General features: G+C 32.3%; 1 protein-coding gene across 1 annotated transcript in view; it reads left to right on the top strand.

The window, feature by feature from the left end:
• The first annotated feature begins 12,045 nt into the window (after positions 1-12,045).
• LOC143055609 (uncharacterized) overlaps positions 12,046-17,834 on the top strand; it is a 59,941-nt gene continuing 54,152 nt past the window's right edge. The window contains exon 1 of the mRNA XM_076228772.1: positions 12,046-12,193. The gene's annotated coding sequence lies outside the window, so the exon portion shown is untranslated. The remainder of the gene's footprint in view (positions 12,194-17,834) is intronic.

Here is a 17,834-nt window from a genome sequence, read left to right on the forward strand (position 1 = left end):
AACTCTGAGATCGACTTTCTATCGGTAAGCCTACAAACCAAAAATGAAGAAATTGACAAACTAACTGATACTCTAAAACGACATACTCAACACTTGGAGAAATTACAAGAAGAAAATATCTCTCTCCGCTCCCAAATGATTTCTCGATTTGAAGATTTTCATCTTGTTAATGCAGACACGAAATATATTGACAAATCTAAACTTGACATTGATAACAAACCAACAATTATTTTAATTGGTACATCCAATACCAAACGTATCAATGCAGAGAAGCTATCGCCATCATTTACAACCAATAAGGTTACTGCTTTCAATTTAGAAGAAACTAAACAAGCTATTTTGGAGATATCGGATATAATTCCAAATCTAGTAGTGTTTCATTCCCTGACGAATGATTTGAAAATAAAATCACCACAGCAATGTGTAGAAGAAATACAAGATATTGTCAAGCTTGCACTTCAAAAATGGCAAAATAGTGGTTGCATCATCTCTCTTACTACTCCTCGACTCAACAGTGTAATTTTTAACACAAATGGACAAATCATAAATGCCTTGTTGAAACAAATATATGATGACAATAAAGATGTTCTACTTGTTAATCATGGCAATATGTTGCGAAATGGAAACCCAATTGCAGAGCTACTAAGTCAAGATAAATTTCATCTCTCTGACTCTGGCGTGTCTCAGCTATCGGCAAACTTAAAGCGTGGAATACACAATGCCTTAAACATTCCCATGCCAAATTCAAGAGGTAGATCCAAATCGCGCAACTCAAGAGGACGTGGACGTGGACGTGGCAGAGGTCATCATGAATAACTTGCTTTTTAATATTATACATATTACCATATCATTATGTTGACTTCCTTTAACATGTTTAAAGTCATTTACATATAATTTATATATACATGTACAACTTTATATATTTCTTCTTTTTTTTTGGGCTGATAAATTCATATTCTCATTTGAATAGATTTTTCAAATGAAACAGCCATTATGTGAAGAAGTCACACTATTACATGGTCATATATATGTAACCTCTGCTAGGTATAAAAGTTCGCCTTTTTTATTTTATTTTATTCATTTTTATTTTTAGTTTTCACATTTGAATCATACTTTTGATCTTGAATTAATCCAGGATATCAGGTTATTCAACCCAAATCAGTTTAATAGTTATTCAGTTAAAAGAGGATACATAGAAAAGAAATTATCTGTCATTATATCATAGACTATTTGTATTTCGATAACCATTGTAAAAACTATCCTCTAAATAAATCTACTTATTTCAAATATTTACATTTCTGAATATTTTCCTTGTTGTCTCTTCCTTTTATTTAGAGACAAATTTTTAGTATTTTTTTTTTATAGATAGAAAATCTATTCTATTATTTATACCAGATTTAATTGTATCAACCAAAATGCCAAAATCAAACCAATCATCTGTAAAATTTGGTTATTGGAATATAGGTGGCTTATTTTCAAAGGGCATGAATAAAGCAGAGGATCCCCTTTTTCTGAAACATATAGAGAATTACGACATTGTTTTTTTAGTCGAAACTCATGTGGGATATAATTCCCAAATACACAATATTGGCAAATTTCATTATGATCCAATATGTAGAAAATTATCAAATAACAACCGTCATTTTGGGGGTATAGCAATTCTACAGAAAAGTCACGTTAAACCTCATGTCAAAATATTGATTAACAGTAATCCAGATTATCAATGGATTAAATTAGAAAAATCCTTTTTTGGATTTAAAAGTGACCTATTTATTTGTGTACTGTACAACCCCCCTGTTACGTCTAAATATACCCAAGAACTCTCTTCTGATGTTTTTGAATGCATAGAAAAAGATATCTTTCAGTATAAAAAATGGGTGAAATTTTGTTATGTGGAGATTTTAATGCCAGAATAGGCTCTGAAAATGACTTTATAGTAAACGATGATTCAAAATTTACTCCAATTTTTTATACATACCCTACTGACAAAAACATTATGACAAGAAAAAGTCGAGACCAAAAAATTGATCAAAGAGGCAAAGAAGTTTTGGATTTTTGCATTAGTAAACAAATAAGAATTTTAAATGGCAGAGTTCTTGGTGATACATTTGGTAATTTTACTTGCTATACCCCCAATGGTGCAAGTGTGGTTGATTATGTTGCTGTGTCGGAAGAAATTCTTGAAAATGTACTGTATTTTAAAGTATCCAGATTTATTCCCACATTATCTGATTGTCATTGTAAACTTGAGTGGGAATTATCTGCAAAATATTGTGTTCCTGGAGAAAATGATATTCCAATCCAGTTGAAAAATATGACACCTAATTATATCTGGACTGACTGTTCAGCAATAAAATTTCAAGAAACACTTTCTTCAGATACACTACAAAACTACATACTAGAATTCAACAACAGCACAATTCAATTTACTCAGACATCAGTAGATGACGCATCATCAAAACTTTCAAACATCTTTTTATCAGCAGCAAATCTATCACTTAAACGACCTTTAAAAAAACACACAAACAAACAAAAAAACAAAAAGTGGTTTGACGCAAGTTTACAACAAGCTCGAACAAAAGTGGTTTGACGCAAGTTTACAACAAGCTCGAACTAACTTGCTTAATTATGGAAAAATTTATTCAAGATTTCCATATGATCCAATTATCAAAAATCACTTTTATAAACTGAATCGTGAATACTCCAAACTAAGGAAATATAAATACAAACAATACAAACAATCATTGATTAGTCAGCTGGACTCCTTGCACGAAGAGAATCCAAAACTGTATTGGAACTTAATTAATGAACTACAGGAAAAAAATGAAACTAAAAAAAAATGTGGAGTACAACCATCAACTTTGATATCACATTTCCAAAAGTTGTCACAACTGAAAGGTGAATTTCAAAGTAGATATACAGAGCTATGTGAAAAACTGAAACAGTTAGAAAACTCAAAATGTTTCAACGAGTTGGACTCCTTTATCACTGAGTCTGAAATATCCAAAGCCATTTCACACTTAAAATGCAATAAATCATCAGGCTTGGATAACATTAGTAATAATGTGATAAAGAATGGACAGACTTTCCTTTTAAAAAGTTTTCAACAGATGTTTAATACTTGTCTGTCTTCAGGTATATACCCAACATCTTGGGCTGAAGGTTATATTACACCAATTTTTAAAAGCAACGATACAAGTGACCCTAACAATTATAGAGGAATAACAATAACAAGTGCAATTGGAAAGCTTTTTAATAGAATATTAAGTCTAAGACTGGACAAATTTCTTCAGGAACATAATATTATACATGATAGTCAAATTGGATTCACAAGGAAAGCCAGAACTGCAGATCATATGTTTATTTTAAACTGTCTTATTAACAAATACTGTAATTCAAAAGAAGGTAGACTGTTTGCCTGTTTTGTTGATTTTCAGAAGGCTTTTGATACTGTTATACATACAGGGATCAAGATTAAACTACTAGATATTGGGGCTGGGTCTTATTTTTATAACATTATTAAAAGTATGTATGAAATTAGCAAATCATGTGTCAAAATTCAAAATCAAGTAAGTGATTTTTTCCCATTAGATATTGGAGTCAAACAAGGTGACAACCTCAGTCCGAATTTATTCAAGATATTCATAAATGATTTGCCCAGATATTTGTCAGATACTAGAGACCCAGTTAATGTCAATGACAAAGATCTACATTGTTTAATGTATGCTGATGATATTGTTTTATTATCTACATCAGCTGAAGGACTACGAGAAAAGCTGGGAATGCTTGATAAATTTTGCAAAGATTGGTGTCTCAATGTGAATACTAATAAGACAAAGGTGCTGATTTTCAACAAGGCAGGCAGACATGTAAAACAGATATTCACATTTCAGAATATAAATCTGGAATGTGTTTCAAAATACAAATACCTAGGTTTATATTTAAGCTCATCTGGTTCATTCAGTTATGCTCAAAATGAACTATACAAAAAATCCCTGAAAGCTCATTTCAAATTAAGGAAAGATCTTTTATCACTTAATCCTGATGTAAAAACAAGTATTCATGTTTTTGACCACACTGTAAAACCTATTTTATTATATGGTAGCGAAATATGGGGGATGTTTAATTCTCTTTCCTCTAAATGTAAGAAGGAAGATATATCTTTTGAAAAATTATATTCAGGTTTACCCTGTGAGAAACTTCATATAAAATTTTGTAAATTTATACTTGGGGTACACAAGAAAACAACAAATGCTGCAGTGTTATCTGAACTTGGAAGATTTCCAATATATTTTAATATTATAAAAGGAATGTTATTGTACTGGTATAGATTAGAGAATTTAGGTAATAATTTTCCTCTATTAAAAGAGGCATATACACAATCAAAGACACTACATCACATGAATATAACATCATGGTATGGTTCAATAAATGTTGTTTTTAAAATACTTGGTATTGACTATACAAATGCCATAAATGCTCCATTTTGTGAATCCTTATACAAATTTAAGAAATATATACAAACCAAGCTATCAATATTGTTTATTAGCTGTTGGAAAAAACAAATAGATAAATTTTCAGACAGTAAACTGAAAACCTACCTTTTATATAAAACAAATTTTGGTTTTGAAAAATATCTAACATTGATCAAGAATTTTGAACTTAGAAGAAGTTTTACTAAATTACGTGTATCTTCTCATAGATTACAAATAGAATTAGGTAGATATCAGGGTATTCCCCGAATTAACAGAATATGTAATAAATGTTCTTCCAATACTGTCGAAGATGAGGCTCATTTTCTATTTGATTGTAACAAATTTGAGGATGATAGAAATTGTATGTTAGCTAGTATTGCACAATATAATTCTTATTTTAATCATATGAACAGTCAAAGCAAAATTATCTGGTTATTTAGTGTAGAAAATGTTGAGTTACTTAAAATAATATGTAATTTTATATACAAACATCTTCCTTAGTGAAGATTAGTTAAAGGAAATCTATGTGTGTATATACATTTGATTGGACATAGAAAATTATATTCATCTGAATATCACAGACATACTAGCCGATTAAAAAAAAATAATAATTGTTAAGATATATTATTTATTCAAATGTTCTCTTATATCCTTGAGGCATCGTCCCCTGGTATCAACTGCATTCAAGTTACCTATGATGCTTCCTTGTTTGCTTTTGATACAGGTAGGAAAGAGACATTTACACACATTTTACATGCCTATGGCCCATAAGGTATCGTCCCCTGGTGTCAGCTGCCTTTAGGAAACCATAATGCTTTCCTATTTGCTGCTGACACAGGATGAGTCATGGACATGTTTAATTTCTACTTTCTTTTTGGCTAATTATTATATATTTAATTGATCCAACTTTTTGTGTACTATACATATGTGATATCTATTTTTCTTTTTTTTTCTTTTTGGGCTGCTTGTTTGTTATCTATATCAACCACACTTGTAATAAAATGCATTAGTATTAAAAAAAACCAACATACTATAGATTCTTTATCTACGTATTCTTTAAGAACTTAAATAGTTCTCGTTTAACTTTTTTTTTTTTTTTTTATCTCATTGTTTGTATTGTATTATGAAAAAATTATTGATGTTGTAATGTTTATGCCCTTTGGGGCCCATAATTGGAAATAAAAAATATCTTATCATTCCCCATTTCCATTCTCAATTACATTTTGTAAAGTTTTGTCAAATAACTAATTAAAATGATGATACGCAGCTTTTTATCTCGCCCAAAGTAGAGAATTAAGAAAGTTCAGGCTCCAATTGTGCATGCTTTTAACTCGATTTGTATGCTTGGATCAGTGTACAGAATTATTGTGAGAAGAACATACGTTTAGTTTGTCTTTAAGCAACTGTGTTTGTACTTAATTAAATAGTGAATTATTCAACTCTTAAGATAGTGGGAAAACTGGTAAACCAAATATAACTTTGTAAAGTTTGGCGCGTTCTCCGTAAGGTATCTGTTTGAGTGTACAAGTTCACGACAACAGCAAATGTGCTTGTAAATAGAAACATGAAAACAGGTACATTCTTGTGACAGTGTCAATGTCAAGAGAAGAAGTTGAACTGGTTGTTAGAGTTATTTTTAAGGCGCCTGTTTGCTTGAGTCCTACCCATAAGTTGTGTTAAAGAGAAACACAAATGAAAATACTTTAATACAGAAACAAATATTGTTGTATCATGAATGTGAAATTACAAATATAATCGCTTATTTAAGTAGAACATATGTATACATGGCTATTTTTGAATGATTGGTAGTTATTTGTTTGTATTATGTCCAGTGGCAAATGTTTCATGACTTTATTAAGGCGGAAACTCCGATGAAAATGGATGTACCACCAGAATGATATCGAACTTAGAATTTTCGAATTATTCTTAAATCACATTTTGTCAATTTTTATCGAAGTTTTAAACTTACAAAAGTCCTTTTTACATAATTTTTTTTTATCACTGATTGAACAATTTTACTTTAAATATCAATAGTATAAACTTAAACTCGCCAATTTTCGAGTTTCATTTAAGAATTTAATGCTTCTTTTTGTAACTTCATATTGGGGTGTACAGTTTTGATTGTATCCGAAACCTCAATACGTGATCATTATTCTTTATGATGAGAGACTGCCCTGCTGTTGACATTTCCTCTTTATAGTATTATCTGTTTCTGTAATAAACTCCACAGAAAGAGTAACTGTAGTTCAAATAACTCGTCAACGATACTACAAATGAGTGTCGGAATTAGGGCAGGCGGGAAGGAGGTATATTTGCATCCATTTTCCCTATGCTTTGTACTTTTTGTCCATTACTCCCTCCATAATATTACTATTTTAGCACCTTGTTTTTGGCCCATTTTTCTATTCTTTATACTTTGGCTATTATTCTCTTGTTCTGTAAACCTCAATTCACACAGACCAATGGGTAATGGGTTGTCGGACCAATGGGTAATGGGGTGTCGGACCAATGGATAACAACTGGATAAAAAAGTTCCTCTCTGTCCTCTCAAAGCCCTGTCACTTAAGGTCATCTACGGTAAACTTAATCTGCCTACAATACTAGTTAGGTCAGATTCCTACTATCGTAACTGTATTATGAATTTGTTGTTTCCTTTCCTTTCAGCCAATAGTTCGAAGACTTTAATACATCCATTGCATACATTTTTTTGGTTTAAAATGTCCTTAAAAAAATGGAGATTATTTGGCCCTATCCCCTCAGTCATGTCTACTGACTTTGAAACTTTTGCTTATTTTACATGTATAAGCTTGTGATTAGTTCAGATTAGGGGGAACCATTCGGCAGAGGACATTTTAGCGAGAGAAAAAAATGACATTTTAGCGCCAAAATAAAACACAATTTAGGGCCAGATTTTTAACCCATTCAAGAGAAAATTAAATTTATCAATGCCCATTTTAGAGAAACATTTTTAACCCATTCTAACAAATAATATTTAAACAAGAATGTGTCCCTAGTACACAGATACCACATCTGCACTATCATTTTCTTTGTTCAGTGGACCGTGAAAATGGGATAAAATTTCAAATTAAAAGTAGAAAGATCATATCATAGGGAACATGTTTCCTAAGTTTCAAGTGGATTGGACTTCAACTTCGTCAAGAACTACCTCGACCAAAAACTTTAACCTGAAGCGGGACTAACGGACGCACAGACTGTTCTTAAATGGGGCATAAAATTAAAAAAAAGGTTTAATAAACTCAAGACATCACAATATAAAACATACCATGTTCATTAAAAAATACAGCACTGATTAAATCAAATGTTAAAAGTCCGTTCTAGTCGAATATATATCCCAGATAAAATACAGCACAAAAAGTCTAAATGGTTGAATCAATTGTTAAAAGTAAGTTCTAGTCTAGAATTTGTGTCTTAGAGAACGTAATTTTAAAGGGCTCTGGATATACCTCCTGTACAGTACTGTACATAGAATTGCATTAGGAACGGTTAATTCTTTCTCTTTATCTTGTCTAGATTGTGTAGCAAATTCGTCTTTTATCATTTGTACCTTTATATATGTTGTTATTTGCAATTTGATCATTATCAAGAAAGCGCGAATAGCTGGGTGACACTGAACTATAAAATTGCTTATTATACATGGCATGGAACGACTCTGTTCCTTTAATTGTTTGCTAAGAATTACACGAAATTTCTACCCAAAGCTTCAGTGGGAACATAGGATCTTCAGCTACATAGTATCCGGTCAGATAATCAGCGAATTTGACACATCTCTTATGTGTTTCCATGATGAACATATAAACAGCTTATAACATTAAAGGTCATTAAACCAGTATAAATTATTATTTATGGTTATATTGAGGCGATTATTATTCAACCAGGTCAGTCAGTTGCGTAGCTTGCATGTATGCTCAGATGCTCAAGCATCCACATCATTTTGACAGGAAAAAAAATATTAATAAAGATATGTTCGCAGCAGTTAAACTCGGATGTGTCCGTATGTAACAAGGGTAAGGATATGAGGATTACATCCAATTATTTCCGAAGAAATATGCTTGGTCTTTTATTAAGGATAATTTAGTTCATGTAATAAAACAAGATGGATAAATCCCAGAAAAGTGTTCTCGATTTTTTTTTGCTACGGCAAGTGCAGAGGACGATGTACAAATCCTCGGACATGTTTCATCTGAAATCGAGCCTAGTGGAGCGATGGCTTCTACAACTGACTAAAAACATAACTGACAACTAAACCACCATATCCTGATATTGTTTCCAGTGACATGAAAGACGACGTGGAAAAAAAACTAATCTGTAATAGAGTGTGATCATTCCCAGGCTTATCAGTAAATTCCAGTTTCTATCTAGGTCCACATATTAATATTATTTTTAATAAAAGAACAAAGTTACTATGTCCCCTGTATTGCACATATTTGTTATGTAACCAAGGAACAAGGGCAATAACTAATAAAACATAATGTTTTCCTCTTCCTTTTATTTTTAATGGAGAAATAAAAGCTTCAGAGAAAATGCAATGGGATTTCCGTTATAATTTATATTTCAAAAGGTCAAAGCTTAGGACTTATTTTCGAAATTGTCATTGCTGATGATATAAAAATCTGGCAAGAATTGTACACATGAGAGTGCAAACAAGACCGGATTGACGGATACCAGGAATTTCGATGATGTCCCCTGCGACGCGTTAATGGAATCACTTCAAGTCCTGTATTCCGAAGTGCCGCTTTCATGGGGCCGTTTTTTTGAGAAATGCTAGAAAAGGGGTAACTCGAATAATTCAAGCCCTTTCTGTGTCTGATTTTCTCACACAAGAGTTAATGTAGCCTTCGTAGATCAGCGGAATATAACGACTGAATTGTTCGGGTTAGGAAAGGGGAACACTTCAGTTCCTTTATACAGAAGTGCCGCTGTGATGGGACCGTTTTTGAGATGTCAAATATAAGATTGGTGGGAAACTTTTACATCAAATAAATAAATTATAAATTACATTCAATTTCGAGAATTTTGAGAAAACATTAAAATTTTGTTTGAAATATAATTATATGAATTGGTTGGTATTTTGAAATCAAACAAAAATCTAACCAGTGTCGGATTCTAGGGGAGTACATGTGCTTACAGGAACAATGTCTGGGGGAAAAAAAATCTGCATAAAATAGTCTTAAAAAAATTTCGCCTCGCTCCGCTCGGCGAAGGCTTCCACATCATTTCAACCCTGGCTACGCCACTGTCAGTTTTCGCTGAAATGGGCAAATGAAACTTGTGAACGAATCAATTCTGCTCTAAAATAGGCACTAATGTTGACACTAAAATGTCCTGTAGTTTAAAAAATTTCGCTTAAATGTCCTGCGCCCAACACCATTAGTGGTACATTTGTAGTTCAATGGTATTTGTTATGCTATTGTATAAGTTAACATATACATATTTATATAAGTTTGTGATTAGATCAGTTTAAGATCATAGGCAGATCCAGGGGGCCTTTGAGGGCCCGAGCCCCCCTTTTTGTGGGAAAAATTTGGTTGCTTATACAGGAAATCACTGAAGCATGACTGGCGTGGGTCCCCCTTAGGTCAGTCAGCGCCCCTCTTTTATGAAAAGTTCTGTATCCGCCATTATAGATTTACAGCTAATGATCAATGATATTTGGTTTTTAAATTTATTGTAATTTGTATCATTTAGCAAAATCTGTTTCAGTTCATTCGGACATTATTTTCTTAATTCCGTTTGTAAACAGTGTGGGGTTATTGAATATAAAACAAACAAGTCAAAACGTTTTGATGATGAAGATTTTAATTTTTAATATTAAAAAAGGATTTTCTAATATTAGAAAATGATTTTCTAATATTAGAAAATGATTTCTTAATATTAAAAAATGATTTTCTAATATTAAAAAATGATTTCTTAATATTAAAAAATGAATTTCTAATATTAAAAAATGAATTTCTAATATTAAAAAATCATTTATTAATATTAGAAAATGAATTTCTAATATAAGAAATTACTTTTGATTTTCTAATATTAGAAAATGAATTTCTAATATTAGAAAATGAATTTCTAATATTAGAAAATGAGTTTCTAATATTAAAAAATGATTTTCTAATATTAATAAATGATTTTTTAATATTAGAAATTCATTTTTTAATATTAAGAAATCCTTTTTTAATATTAGAAAATCATTTTTTAATATTAATAAATAGACTTTTTCTTTTTTAATATTAGAAAATGATTTTTTAATATTAGAAAATGATTTTTTAATATTAGAAAATGATTTTCTAATATTAGAAAATGATTTTCTAATATTAGAAAATAGCTCTTTTTGTCCACTTTAGCTTGCCATAGAGATAACTCAAATTGTTACTAAAAAAATGATGTTTTCATAAGCGAATTTTCATAAGCGAATTTTAAGTGTCAGGAGAGGGTCAGAAAATTAATGCAGGATTTTGCACCATTTATCCCAAAATTTCTCGGGCCCTTTAGATGCCCCGAACCCCTTCCGAATATCCGCCTCAAGGAGGCAGGATGAGTCGTTTCGCGACCCATAATATTTCTTGCCGTACCTATATAGATTTGAGTGCTACACCTCTGAATTTAATACTTTAAAATTAATCGGGAAATGGCGTGCATCAGAGTTAAGCTGGGGGGGGGGGGGGGGGGGGCACACATTGACGATTTTTAATGGACTATTTCCGATTAAAATTTGTCAAATATCGAAAATATGGGAGGTTGCATTGGAATGACCCTTCTAGATGGGAATTTGTATGCGTCTGATGACGTTGCAGGCATATTGGACCCTATATGTCTATTAATGTATCTCTTTTAAGCGCATCTACTCCTGAAGAACTGGATGGATATTGAAGAAATATTTACATGAGAAAGTTCTAAATGTTAAAGGGGAGATACTCGTTACTCTAATAGTATGGCATTACTAATCTTCTGAGCGAAACTCTTCCTGAATGTTTTATGGATTTTAATGAAATGTATGTCGGAAAAGGTAAGGGAAAGAGAAAAGGGAGGGAGAAGGGAGAAGGAGGGCGGGAGAAGGGAGAAGAGGGGCGGGAGCAGGGAGAAACTTCCCCTGTCCAGCCCCTCCTATATATGATCCATTCATGACTTTTATTTCCCCGACAAGCTCAGTCCGAATTTTGTAACTCAACCATTATATTTTCGATAAAATTCTTTATCATTTCAATGATATATTAAACCTTTCCTGTAACAAAATTCATATTTCAAGGAGATTGATTGAAAACAGTTAAGATCTTGAATAAATCTGACAGCAGTCTTTTCAAGCAAATAATGTCATTTAATTTTCCGTTCAGGTCCGAGTTTTCACACCCCAACGATATTTTCCATACATATTTTTTTAATCTTATCATTAAACTGAACTTTTAGTTTCACAAAATCTAAATTTGAAGAAATTCCATTCAATAAAAAAAAGTTATTGCAATTTGAATAATTTTAGTCGTATATTTTCAGGTCTTTTCAGGTTCACTTTCAGGTCTTTAGTGTAACCCTCTAAAAAGGACGATAACTCCGTTTGCAAGAACGGAAAACCAAGGCCCGTCCGTACAGGGTATTGGTCTATCTAAATCTAAAGTAATATCACCATTTATTTACACCTTTATGTAGTATAAGCATTGGGGTATACATAGATCTTGCTCAACAGTTCGAGTAACACTTCATATCATATTCAGGTACATATATAATAAACAAATTAGAACAACTGAACAAGGAAGTATAAAACAATACACAATAATGTGAGTTCGTGGTCTAGTGGTTAAGACCGATGGCTACAGTGCTGAAGGTCCCGAATTCGATTCTCACTCGGGGTGCTAAAAATCTCAGTACATTAGAAGGGTAATTTTCACCCTCTCACACACATCTCTGGTACCCAGACCGGAGTTTAAACTAGAATGGGTACGTTGGGGGCCTCGGTTGGTCAAAGTGTCCCTACTTTGACCTGGAGATCAATCTTCTGATATCTCTCTGGTTTGTCTGTTTCCACCGAGTGGCCCGGTGGTTCTCTCCGAGTACTTCGGCTTCCTCCACCACAATAACAGACTTCCCGGTGTCCTAGCACTCCCTTTGTGTTGAATTGGGTGGGGATTGGTTGTCCTTGTAAAAATAATTGTCGTATAAATATACGTTAGTGACACATCTCCATTAATCCCGTGAGGGAGTGTACATGGATGCCACTGTACCCTCGCAGCTTTCGAGGGGTTCTTCGGATATCGGAGGCATTTACCAGTACATACATACATACACCTTACAGTCATTCCCAAAAAATGGGTACAATTACAAAATTTCAGTGTCGCCGGCAAATAACCACAAAATGCAAGCTTAACATATGTCACAGATAATCTTTTTCGTGTTCTAAGTGATTAATATGTATACTAAAATAAAATTATATTCTTTTGTGATGTATATCGTAAATATATTTGTGTGATTTTCTATTCAATATACGGAAATCACACGAATTCCGAATGTCGCCACGAAAAACTCCAAATATCGGTGTGAATTAAAATACTTTATTTCATCTAAATCATGATTAGATTTGCTTTTTTTATTTGACACTATATTGATTTTTATCCACAAAAATAAATTAGAATCAAAAGTTATAATATACACTTTGATTTACCCATTAAACCAATGTCGCCGATAAACGTTTAACCTACCGTAACGTATCTTTAGGTACAGTCAAAACCTATTTATATGATTGGAAATCATGCCCAAAGTGACTTTAAGCAAAGTTGATACATCAAATTTTAAAATCCTGCCTTTAACTTTTATTGCAATGAAACTAAAAATAAAAAAAAAATCTTCTCTTTCTCTTTTTTTCGATTGTCGCATATAAGAATCCAACCTACGTAACGCGTATTTTGGAACGCACTAACCAAGAACAAATCAAAATGATGATTATTTCATTGAAAGCACCCATAAACATGATAAAGCTTCTCAATAATCAGTTTTGAGAAAGCAACTCAACAATATTGTTACATATTTCCATGTATAATGTAAATAAAACTAACCTCCGTTTAAATAACCTCCGTGACGCAGTTATTTACAGTTAAGTTGTCAGACTTTTTTATCAGTATCAGCGGCTGCCGACACTGCCGAAAGTCATTTTTGTAGCAAACATCATTTATTATAAAGAAAACAGACAAACAAAATACAGATTTTGAGAAAAAAAAATGTTGTTTTGAGAAAGGTAGGTTAACTTGTTTTTTCCCTATTATGTGAGCAACATTATAACGTTTAATAAACGTTATATCAGCCATTTTCTTAGATTTAAAATAGTCTACAACACAACTTGTGTAATTACGACGACAATCATAACTTTCACAGCGGTTTATGGCAAACATTTTCAAGATTATTTAGGACTCATCAATGTAACGGAGGTTATGCAAATAAAAAAAATCTAAAGATGCATGAAAACACGATCTTACCAATTGAAATTCTTGTACATTGTTATAGATACCAAATCAGTTCATCAATTATCACTAATAAAAATCAAAAGGTGATGTCAATCATAGACGACATCATTGATTTACGTTACGGAGGATAGAAATTTCAGGAAAACATTTTTTTTTTCTCTAACAGGACTTTACTCTTTTTAGATAACTATTTACTAAGAAAAATGTTTAATTCTGTTGTTTTGTTTGTCATTTAATTCCAATATTTACATTCATTTATATGTTTGCTGTTGGTAAGAACTGGAATTGTCCGTTATGGAGGTTTTAAATGTCGTTACGGAGGATAGAAATTTTCGAAATGAAACTATTTTGACTCTAAAACTTCATAGTTGAGTATAATACATACATTATGGTGTGAAGGAAGATGACATTATCTGTATAGAGCTAATAAAATTAAGTTGAACAGTATTCGGTTTAGGTAAAACATATTTTTGAGTGAAAGTTCATGAATCGTTACGGAGATTTTGACAAGAACAAGTCCATTTGACTAAAAGAAACATATAACTTGATAGAAAACAGTTTTTTAGTTTGTAATGTCAATAAATTATTTAGAAAAGCTAGCATTAAAGAGTTAAGTGTTACTATGTATCAGCATTCAGATACTGGTTTGATATCAACCACCGTAACAAAGATGGGGTGTGGAATAATACAAGCATAAAAAATACATACAAGTGATTCAAAACATAAATAATAGGGTTTTTCCTGGAAAGCTGTATTATGAAACTAAAATATTATACAGCATAACATTTCATTAGTTTAAATTTATTTCTAAATAAGTTGTGAAAACTACTTATTTGAATTATTTTTTAAACACTATATTAATTCAGACCTTAAAATTGGTATTTGCTTTCAATATATACAGAATAATACGTATAAATCAGTTTGCTATGGTGTTAAATGTAACCCATTTCACATGAGCCTGGATTTAAATCTTGTGTTTTTCTCTAATGCAATTTTTAAGATGACTTCATACAACACTAACCTCCGATACGTTCATACTAACCTTGTCTTACAAAAAATGCTAAAACTAGAAAACAACTAAAATGGTGTAAGTAAAAATTAAAAAAATGACAGACTAGATATAGACACAGAAGAAAACAACACTCTCTCTCTGCTCAGTTGAAATTTATTTTTTAACAGTGTCTACATTCGAATTGTACCCATTTTTTGGGAATGACTGCTTATCGCTATTTGTCCGCCATTACTGGATATCTCACAGGTTCCCGTAAAATTTTGACGTCATAAAGCAAAATATCTGACGCCACAATGGAAAAGTGATTGTTGTATGCGTCAAAAGTTCAAGTGGCCACGTCAGCCGGGATTAGCGAATAGGTGTATTTTAGCAGGGAACAAACCCTCTATATGGTGTTTATGCCTGTATAGAGGGATAAATTATCCTTCTAAGAGGGATAACATGCCATTTTGCTATTTTCCTGCTTTAAATCCAGTCTAAACAAACATATCTAGAAGGACAATTTTATCCCTCTATACTATAGAAGGATTATCCCTCTTTACACGGTACCTCGAGTAACACTGTTAATATGGCTTTCGGGTCGATCCGGCCCCACGTCGATCCGGCCCAAGTCGATCCGTCCCACGTCGATCCGGCCCCACATCGATCCGGCCCATATGTAAAGTCGATCCGGCCCCAATAAAAAATATATTTATAAGGAATAAAAATAAAGATATAATTGTAATTCATAAATGTTTATGATTTTTATTATAATGTAAAAGGTGTACGGTAAATAAAAAAAAAGAGGCCTTTGAAAAATATTTTCTTTAGTGAGTATAAAACAACTAGGTTGATTATGTTTTTAGTACAAGTTTTCAAGATTATTGGGTATAATTATATTAAAACGTATATAAAGAATTCAAACATCAACATTAATCAGCAGTATTTAGCATTTTCTTTCAATTGACTGTGATCCTAACAAGTCTTTCATCTTGTGTAATAACAAATAGTTACATACACAACGATACGACAAGCCAATTCCCAAGCTGATACATAACCACAAATATTGTTTTTCTTTAAAGTTCTTAAAATTTCTCAAATTGAGAAATGTTGTTTGATTTGCCGATTTTATAAATACAGTTAATTATTATTATATACACCAAACAAAAGATCAAACTATAAAGAACTTGTTGATTACGTAACTTTAATTAATCAGGATTTGATTGAATTAAGTGATTACGAACTTGGCATTACCTTAGTTCACAATCATCAGACAATTGTTGAATAAACAAACCAATTCTAGACTAATGATTTGGTTACACAAGACATTATGATGAGTAAAACATGGAAAATATCTATACTTTTAAAAATATGTTAGAGCTGAGGGGGGAGGGGTGTAGGGGGGTCCTGATCCCGAAATCACGGGCTTAAAAACACGAAATCCCGAGGTCCCGAAATTCGAAAAAAAAAATTCCCGGATCCCGAAAGGGTCAATCCCGAAATCCCGAGCTTAAAAACACTCGATCCCGGAGTCCAGATAAAGGTCCTATCCCCCCTCAGAGCTGCTATACAAAGAGACACAATAACACTCAGTTTCGTATAGATTAAAAATAGTTCTTTAACTAGTATATACTCCAATACTTCACTTACCTGTTGTCATCCATCATCGACACTTTTCGCAAATTCCGTTTATACTGTTCAAATTTGTCACAAATTCCTCCATACAGTGAATATAGTTTATTCATATTTTATCATGGGGCCGGATCGACTTGGGGACGGATCGACGTGGGCCGGATCGACTTGGGCCGGATCGACGTTGGGCCGGATTGACTTGGGGCCGGATCGATTTGGGGCCGGAACGACCGGATACCTTAATATGAGGCAGGCATGACCTGTGAATGGGGACGAAGTCTGAATAATTTTTTTTTAATTCAAACATGTTGATAAAAAAAAACGGAAATACCGTAACGTTTCCGATGGTTCTGTTGTTAGGGATTTAGTTGTGACGTTATTCAAGTTATGACGTCATATTCAATGTAAACAAGGAAACGCTGTTATCCAGGTAACGTTTTTATCATATCAAACAATTATTAAAAAAAATTGGGTGTTGAATTCCTTCCTATATTTGTTGATATGTTGATAAATATACATTTTAATCAAAGTCTCTTGCAAACGATGCAAACAAGACCGGAAACGGAAGTAGATCTGAAAAAAAAAGTTAACGATTTTGAGTTAATTAGTAGAATGAAAAATTTCGGGAAATTTTCCCGATTTAAAAAAAAATTTTTTTTTTATTGATTTTTCTACCGTAATTGGGGACTTTGTCCCCATATTATCCAACTAACCAGCCTGTTTATAGCAGTTCTTTGTTATTTTCTTGCAATTTTTACAGTTTTACATCTATAACATAAATTTAAATGTTAGCAAAACTATTAGCAATAGGGCTCATCACGGTTAGTTCTGCCATATTGGATAGGGGGCAGATTTTTTTTGAAAGAGGTGGAAATACATGTAGTATGAAAGTATGGGAAAACCTATGTGTGTTTCCAAGTAACTGCTGTGTTTTAATGATGTTTTCCTGTATTTTTCACACCATTTTTACCTTCATTATGAAAATCTGCCCCGTATCCAATATGGCCAAACTAACCGTGAAGAGCCCTATTAAGCAGTATCCTCTTAAGGTTCATCATAACAATTGATAAAATATGGCCGTTTTTTCACCTTTAAAACTACTCTGAGTACAGACATACCTGTGCAGTTTGGAAAGTTTTAAGGCCTGGCATCCACTAGGAAATTCTACAATCAAATCTAAAATGGATCCTACATTATCATGATTATGAACATAAACATGATAAAGGCAATAAATCTTTAGGATTCCTCAAAAGAATTTAAAAATATCAAACACACATT

Source organism: Mytilus galloprovincialis, chromosome 12 (genome assembly GCF_965363235.1).
Source record: "Mytilus galloprovincialis chromosome 12, xbMytGall1.hap1.1, whole genome shotgun sequence".
Lineage (NCBI taxonomy): Eukaryota > Metazoa > Mollusca > Bivalvia > Mytilida > Mytilidae > Mytilus > Mytilus galloprovincialis.